The 8,292-nt window shown below is 49.5% G+C and overlaps 1 long non-coding RNA gene across 10 annotated transcripts; it reads left to right on the top strand.

The window, feature by feature from the left end:
- Positions 1-3,316: 3,316 nt before the first annotated feature.
- Positions 3,317-6,625, top strand: LOC136539997 (uncharacterized). 10 transcript variants are annotated; one of them, XR_010779837.1, is made up of 6 exons: positions 3,317-4,056; positions 4,164-4,363; positions 4,476-4,603; positions 4,808-4,863; positions 5,571-5,728; positions 5,915-6,625. It is a non-coding gene; the product is annotated as an uncharacterized lncRNA (long non-coding RNA). The 10 variants fall into 10 exon arrangements; XR_010779833.1 differs by having other exon boundaries at positions 4,512-4,863; positions 5,915-6,003; positions 6,071-6,625; XR_010779829.1 differs by having other exon boundaries at positions 4,512-4,603.
- The last annotated feature ends 1,667 nt before the right edge of the window (positions 6,626-8,292 follow it).

Genomic DNA, 8,292 nt, shown 5'->3' on the forward strand with positions numbered 1-8,292 from the left:
CCCCAGTCTCTCCCTCGACCTCATCTTCGGGGTCATCTGTAGGAATAGCCTCTCCCTCATGGATGCTTTCGTTGCATCCCTCGATGGTGCCTACCATGAAGCACTCTCACAAGGGTTGATGGCTTCCCCTGCTGGAGTCAGAGTCGTAGATCATCTCTAAATCTCCCGCGAGAAGGTCATGGAAGGATTCCATGACATAGTCTATCATACCCATGAATTCATCATCTGTGGGGGATGGGTGCATGCGCTGTGCCATAAGGTGACCAATGGTCCTTGCGGTGTTGCGCAGACCGAACGAGAACACTGTCAGGGCGCTCCGGGTGAGGTATTCCAGGGAGGGCGGTTCCCCTCAGGCAAGTTGTGTCATGACATTGAGGAACGAGAAGGTGAGGCAGCGTAGGTCCTCTCGGGACGGTCGGGGTCCTAGGAAGGCGTCGAGCTGGCGCTCTAGCCTCCCATAATCGAAGCTGAGGAGCTGGTCGCTCCTGGTGGCATGGGCCTCCGGGGTGTGCAGTTGTAGCTCTTTGAGGGCCTCGGCGGTTGCGTCGAGGCCGGTGGAGTGAAGAAGTTAGATGGGGGTGGGAGCCCGTGTTAGCTCTCCCTCACGATGACAAAGATATATAGGCTCCCAAAGCACACGTGCGCGCCCAGGACCCAGCTGACACCGTGGCTAGCCATCCGTGGCCTGTTGTGGACGACGAGATGCGCAAAAGGCCCCTACCTAGCGCGTCAACTGTCAATGTTTTGAATCACCGACTAGTAAATTTGTGATTTATGTGTCTAGCCCAGATGGCGTGCTAGGAGGATACAAGAATTTATATTGGTTCAGACAAAATATCCCTAAGTCTAGTCTACTGCTGCTCGTGTTACCGGCACTACTTTGTAGTAGGGATTACAAATAGACGAGAGAGGAAGCAGGTCCCAAGTCTCTAGTGTAAGGGTCGAACGGAGTTTAGTCTCATTGAGGTTGTTCAGCCGTTCAGCGTGCCCTTCATGGAGCGTCCTGCTTCCCCTTTTATAGAATAAGAGGAATGCGTAGGTCACATGAGAGAAAGAGAGAGATAGAGAAATGCGAGGAGGAAGAAGGCCTCTGGGGTCATGGTGCCGTTCATCTCCTTTACGCGAGTCCCACCTGTCCTATAGATGATGATTGGGACAGCTCCACGTCGCGACCCTGTTTATCACTAGCGCTATACGCGGGCGTTGTCAGCTTGTCGTGGTGCTCCATTCTGTCCTAGCGGGCGGCATGGTTAGCAGATACCCCCATTGGAAGACGTACAAGGATTAGGTAGCATAGCGTCAGCACGCCCGACACTATTGGCAACGTAAGTCCTCAGGTATGGCCTATCATGGCCGCGGGCCACGTCAAGACATGCCTACTCCCTTTCTAGTGTGAGAAGTTTAACCCTAGGTTTGTACTCTTAGATCTGTAGTGGTTGGAGACGGTACGAACTCTCGTCGGGCGAGGCAGAATCCCCCTTCGAGGGGTCTGGCGAAGCGAAGTCTGCGCCCGAGGGGTCAGGCAAGACGGAGCCTATGCCCTCGGGGTCACACGTGATGGAGCCCGTGCCCTCGGGGTTGGGTGACACAGAGCCCGCACCCTCGGGGTCAGACGAGACAGAGCCCGTACCTTTGGGGTTGGGCGCGACCAAAATACGCTCTTGATCATCCGGGCGAGTTAGCGTTCGCGGCCATCAGCTTCCTTCTTCTAGGTATCCCTAATACTGACACACGACACTTGCCTAGCCTGCCCCGCAACGGCGCATCCCTGCTCCAGCGGCCTAGCCGTAGCCGCTCGATACTTCGTCTACCGTCGGCCGGCCAGTTCCTAGGCGCCCAGGCCCTAGCTGGCCCTGTTGCTTGTGGCCCTGTGGGTGGTGGATTTTAGATTTAGCGATTCACTGATTTGGGGATTCACAAGAAGCTTGTGTATGCTATGGCCACACCAAGCTATGGCCAAAACAACCGCAGTCGAGGTCTAAAGCCATGCCGATTCAGGGACAAATTAGCCACAAATCATGGGCTTGAGAGGGATTGGAGGGGATTGAGACGAATTTGATCCCCTATAAGTCAAAATCCCTCTCAATCGCCTTTGATCCTCTCCAATCCACAGCGACTTGGGGCGAAACGCACAAGCCCTAAAAGGAATTGTGACATCGAACACATGCAAATTGGCAGAAAATCAGATTACATGTGTTCTGATTGACTCTGTTGTGCCAACGCTGGCCTTGTGCGGACGGGGACTCGGGCGGTGGCGACGCGGGGAGCCTGGATGCGAAGCACCAATGTTTGAGCATGTCTCTTGCAGCATGCCCCACCTCCTCCTCGTCCTCGCCGTCCATGCCGCCCTCGTCGAAGTACGCGCGTAGCTTAGGGTCGTACTGGAAGTCCTGGGCCCGACGACGCGCGTGCCTGCCAGACCCGAGGCTCTGGCCCTTTGCTTTGATCCACGCCGATGGCGACCGGATCAGAGGCGAGGACGTTGCCTGGTTGATCGAGCGAGCCGGCGCCAACGCCGGCTACCTCGCTGTCACCTCGAGTCCCTTCACGCAGCCGGGGTGGCAACATAATCCCGCCATCGAGCGAACCCGCAGTGCAGCACCCGGCTCGCACGATACTCGCCGTTTCCCGCAGAAAATTTCACCACGCGCCCGCGAAACTGTCTATGCGCGGGGCTCTTCTTTTGTATTGGCTGTTGGAGAAGAAAGGTTTTGGGTGCGTGACTCAAATCATGGAATATGTCTCGTTTTTGTGTCCTTGTCGTCGGAGACGGTCTAAAGAGGCCAAAGACTCATCCGTGATGTATATGTAAACACTATATGCATGCAATGTTGTACTCAATATCTGCCATTTTCGTTTTCCAAGAAACAATTTTGACAAAATACATATTAAAAATATTTTTTAATAAATTTATTTAGATATACAAATGTTTCACGTATTTTTTTAAATTAAGTCAAACTTGCGGCAGTTAAACCAAAAGTGATAGATGAGTAGGATGCTTGCGCTTGTCCACACAAGTGTGCCGCTGTGTATGCACAGGTCGTTAATTCGCCTCAAACAGTAGCAGGATCAGGCTAGGAGGGGAATTTTCTCTGCATGCCTGATGTAGAAAACCTTTCATGCAATACTGTTTTGCTTTGTCCAGTGTCCAGACTCTGACTTGATGTAGCGCTGTGCTCTGTGAAAAAATCAGGTGGCAACCTAGACCATGCAGGCGGCTTGCAACCATGCGCGACGGTGACCAATAGATCAAGGATCAGATGGCATACAATCGTTGTTGCACGAGAATATTACAGCTCCATAAAGCTCCTAGAATCCGCGCGACGAGAGCGCTTTGGTTCCTGTTCGGTTACTGTTTACGAATCCTGAGCATCCACGTAACCTCGTGCGTGTGTGGGCGTCGATTTGGGCTCTCCTGATTAATTACGGCCTTGCGCCGGTTGCCTCTCGCTCTCTCCGCCAACAAAGAAAAAAAAAGAAATCACACGGCGCTGCGCCTCGCCATCTCCGTCCGTTTTGCGTCCTCCTCCTCTCCCCCAGCTGAGGCGCTTCCTCTCCCCCGGCGGCGCTGGCCAGCCTTGCCTACGCCGCCACCGTCCGCGCTTCTTCTTCCTCCTCTCCCCCAGCTGCAGCGCTTTCTCACGCTCGGCGGCGGCTGCAGGCCTTGCCTACGGTTCCCCGCGGAACCAGGACGGAGAGGCAGTGACGGCAACGGCGCTTGGGTCGTCGGCAACCATGGGCCACAGGCGACGGTAAGAGCCCGCCCTCATCGTCATCTCCTCCAGCAAGCATGGGCTCCCCAACTCTACCTCGCCGTCTTCCTAGCACTAAGGTTCACGCCCCCTCCTCCTTCCCTGTCCGATCTTGATCTTCTTGGACAGAAACTATCCCTCTCTGTTTCCGTTGTCCGCAGAGCTCCTGCGTTGGAGTTTTGCCTGCCGCCGTTGCCGGAGTGGTGGTGCGTCAAGGGATAGCTGCAACAGTGTGAAAGCTAACCCTAGCAGCATCGCCGCCGCCGTTGCGTCGTACCTCGCCGCCAGTTCCAAGAACTCTCAGGTTATGCCTCGCATTTTTCTTTTCCGTCCGATTGGTCCTCGCTGCTCCTTGCTTGCCTCCTTTTAGATCTAAATGATGCCTTGCTCCAATCGTCGATTGGTTGATAGATCCGAGCGCTTCGCCGTTCCTGTCGTCGTGGTTCAGTGCAGTTTTCTGGGCCAGGTTTAACCGTGTGGGGAGTGCGGGGGAGGGGTGCTCAGCGTTGGCTCCCCCCTCCCCCGCCCTGCCGTCGGCGCAGTCACTTTGGTGGTTCAGGCGGCTGCTCGCCTGCTCTCCGTCGCTTTATTCCGGCTTCGCTGGTTTCCAGGTTAAATCCTTTTCTGTTTATCTCCGTGGCAACTGGCATTGCTTCCTTTTCAGTTTTTATTCTGAGTAGAAGTCTGGGTGATGCCTTTACCTGTTCTTGCCTTCCTTACCAGACCCTGTTGCCTAAACTGTTGCTGCCTCCTTACCAGACCCTGTTGCTTTAGATGTTGCTGCCATTTCGTTGCGGGGACCCTGCTCTGCACATTCGCCGATACTGACGGCGTCGTCTTAGTATGCCCACGTGTGTGCTCATGTTACTAATTAGTTTCGTTCATAGTGTTACATGCTATATTATCCACAATGGCAGTCTCGCTAATGCAGTACTTCTCTTTTTCCTGTCCATGTTGTGCATTGTGGTCACAGCTGCCTAAAACCAAAACAAAAATATAGCTGAATTTAATTTAGCTAAATCTAATTTAGCTGGATTTTGCTTTAATTGTTGCAGCCTGGTATGTAAACACTAATGTTAGCATGATTCCTTGCAGCACTGCTCCATAAAAGGTATGATGCTCCCTCAGAATAGTGGTGCTCCACCTTTATTAGTCAAGTTCTTTTACATATAATGGTATTACAGTGAAGCTGCTCCTTTTATAAAACAACGGAGTCGGGGTTATACATGCATTTGGATTTGTTCAAATAGAATAGCAGGGCTCAGTGAGGGTTAGAGGTTTAAATATGGTCACTGATACTTACTGCTTAGCGAAGTGCAGTACAACTTCCTCTATTAAGTGCCTCTAAGAATTAAGTTCGCTTAATTTAGTTACATTAAGCCTCAGACCAAGGCATTGCAAAAAAAAAAGGCAAATAAGCTCACACAAGTTTCCATCGATACTGATTACTAGATCATTTTTTCTTGAAAAAGTTCTACATACAGTCCCATTTCCAATTAAGCCTCATGTATTTAACATAAATGGATCATCCCTTAAATACATTGTTCATGAATGTTAGTGTTGCGTTGACAGACTTACTCTACCATTAATTATCTTTTATTGCTATTGTGTTATAAGGTTGTAACGTCATTAATTTTCAGTTAGTGCTACTACATCTGCCTTATATGGTTTATCCTTTTCTTGATAACCTGGTGGTACTTGCTGTATCAAATGCGTTTTTGCCGTCATCTCTTGACAGATTTGCTGCATCATTACGTTACCTTTTCTCCATGCGTTACTAATTATTTCCTCATGGTCTGTAGTCTATCCTTGTGATAGGACAGAGAAGATTGCTTTAGCATCACCAACAGGAAAAAAATGCTACAACTATTGTTTCCTCACATATTCCAAAGATAGTTACATCCCAACAAATCATGTTGCCCACCGCAAAGGAACCTGACTTCAAACTTCCTCAGTTCTAGGCAGAAGTGATCAAGGTTTGTCCTCAATCTCTATATATTTCCATGTAACGAAACAAAAAAAAACATTCATAGCAACTTTAGCAGATTCTAATATCACAATTGGTTCAGTTATGAAGGCAGTGCAAACAAACCTGACTTGATACTAACTCAATTCTAGACAAAAAAAAAACAAGGGTGGTTTTGAATCTCATGGCTTTTCAGGGCTGATATCTCTTCTGTTGTGGGAATAAGATAGCTTTGGGGTGCTCTTGGACATGATGTATTCCATCTGTATAGCATTACTGTCTCAAGTAAGAAAAAAAATAGACTCTTCCTCTTTATATTTTGTTAACTGATACAAATGCTCATTGTTCTTAGGGATTGCAGTACCCAGTGCAGTCTGCAGCGGGCTTGATTGGGATTTGTGCAGCTAACAAGTTTAGGGATTTCGGACAGTGAAATACGAGCAATATACTTTGCTATTCTCCTGGTTTGTTTAGCCACCCTGCCAATGCCTTTTTTACACGAGTCACTGGCCAGATCAGCTTATCTGCCTCTCTGTGTTCTGACTATGATGAGTGTATCATTCTGATTGTTTTTTAGTGTAAATAATTTTATGCAAAACATCTATAGGTAACTATTTCGCTCTACGATTTCTCTGAATTTTGTGTGGAGTAACTATTTCGCTCTACGATCAGCTTATAGGATTTGAGGGTTCCTATCTAATTCTCTTAGGTGCCGCACTGGAGCTCACCATGTGCGATGGTCAAAGTTTTAACAGGCTAGCCCACTCTGACCTATATGCGTTTCATCAGCCTCAAAACATGAATATAATTAATCAGGCCAGCAGTACAAAAGCTGCTTATGTGTGCCTCCCACACAAGCAGGGCCATTAGCATGACAAAGCAATGCGGGCGCGGCGAAGCGCGCCTCTCTTCCTAGTTTTCTACATCACACCTGCAGAGAAATTTTCTATGGGGGCCAGAGACCACCCGTCACTACCGTCACATCTTGGAGCTCCGAACCCAACACAACCTTCCGCATTACTGTAATATTAGGGGTGAAGGTGAATTAGGGGTGTTTAGATCCGGTGACTAAAATTTAAGATGTGTCACATGAGGATATCGCACGGGATGTTCGGATACTAATAAAAAATAAATTACATAATCAATCAGTACTCCACGAGACGAATTTATTAAGCCTAAGTAATCTGTCATTAGCGCATGTTTACTGTAGCACCGCATTGTTAAATCGTTGATTAATTAGGCTTAAAAGATTCGTCTCGTAAATTAGTCGTAAACTATGTAATTAGTTTTGTAATTAGTCTATATTTAATACTCTATGCATGTGTCAAACATTCGATGGAACAACGACTAAAATTTAGAAGACGAAAGCATCGATGAAGAGCAACTTCGGGATTCGTGGGACTCTCGCCGTGGATGCCGCCCCACCCTTTTTTTTTTTGTCGGTGCCGCGCACTTGCTTCTCCCAGCTAGCGTTGTGCCCTTACGCTCGTCCAGCGCCACCATGCACCAGATCCGACAGAGAGAAGAAGGAATGCAGAGGGAACTAAGGGCATGGTGGGACGGAGGATTTTGGCGCAATACCAAAGAAACTACTCTCTATATTCGGCAGGTTCGTTTGACTTGTAAGTCGTATTTTTTCAGTCAATAAATAATATTTTTCTCTCATAATAAATCAGTCAACAGGGTAATTGTGGGCACCGCCAGCTAATGATGGCCCGTACAACACAGCTTCCGCTGGCGAATTCATCTAGGACCATGAGTCCATACTGTTGCCTTACGAGGCGACGACTTACGTCTCTTCCTTGATTTTTGTACATTGAGGGGTTTTCTATAAAAATGGCATCACGTAAACGGCAGGTTCTCAAAGCCTGTTGTACCTACCTTAGGGACTGTATGACAAATAGCGAGTTAGTTATTAGTTGGGGCAAAAAATAGCCAAAATTAGTTGACTAGCTAGTTAACAACTAGTTGAACATTTAGTTAAAAAATTAGTCTATCTATATGTCCATCTATTTTAGCCCTGTTATTTAGATGCACTCGGGCTAATTTCAGCTAATTTTTAACTAACTAACTAACGATTAGCTCTTGTATCAAACAAATCTTTAGTCTTTGTACCGTGATTAGGTGAACCCTTTGAATGTCATTCTTTGTTACTTTCGAATTGATCCGCATGCCAGGCGCCGCACACGTATAGTTGTCCATGCAACCCGAGGCACGACGGCACGGCACGAAGCCCGCTTTTTTAGCCCGACACGAGCACGGCACGACCCGGTGACATGCGGGCCCAGGCTGGCCCGGCCCGAGGGAGCAGGCCATGCCTGGGCCGCTGCTCAAGCCCATGGGCTGGCACGGCACGGCCCGCCCTACATCAGCCGGCCCGGCAGTGGCCCGGCCACCCCCCTCACCCTCCTCACTCCACTCTTCCCCTCCCGGCCCACCGTCCCCGCGGCCCAGCTAGCCGGCCTCCCCCCTCCCGGCCCACCATCCCCGCCTCATATATGAGTCGCACCCGCACGCCGCGGCCGCGGCAGCTCCCCCCTGCGTAGCCCCACGCAGCCACGCTCGGACGCTCCC

Source organism: Miscanthus floridulus, chromosome 2, assembly GCF_019320115.1.
Source record: "Miscanthus floridulus cultivar M001 chromosome 2, ASM1932011v1, whole genome shotgun sequence".
Lineage (NCBI taxonomy): Eukaryota > Viridiplantae > Streptophyta > Magnoliopsida > Poales > Poaceae > Miscanthus > Miscanthus floridulus.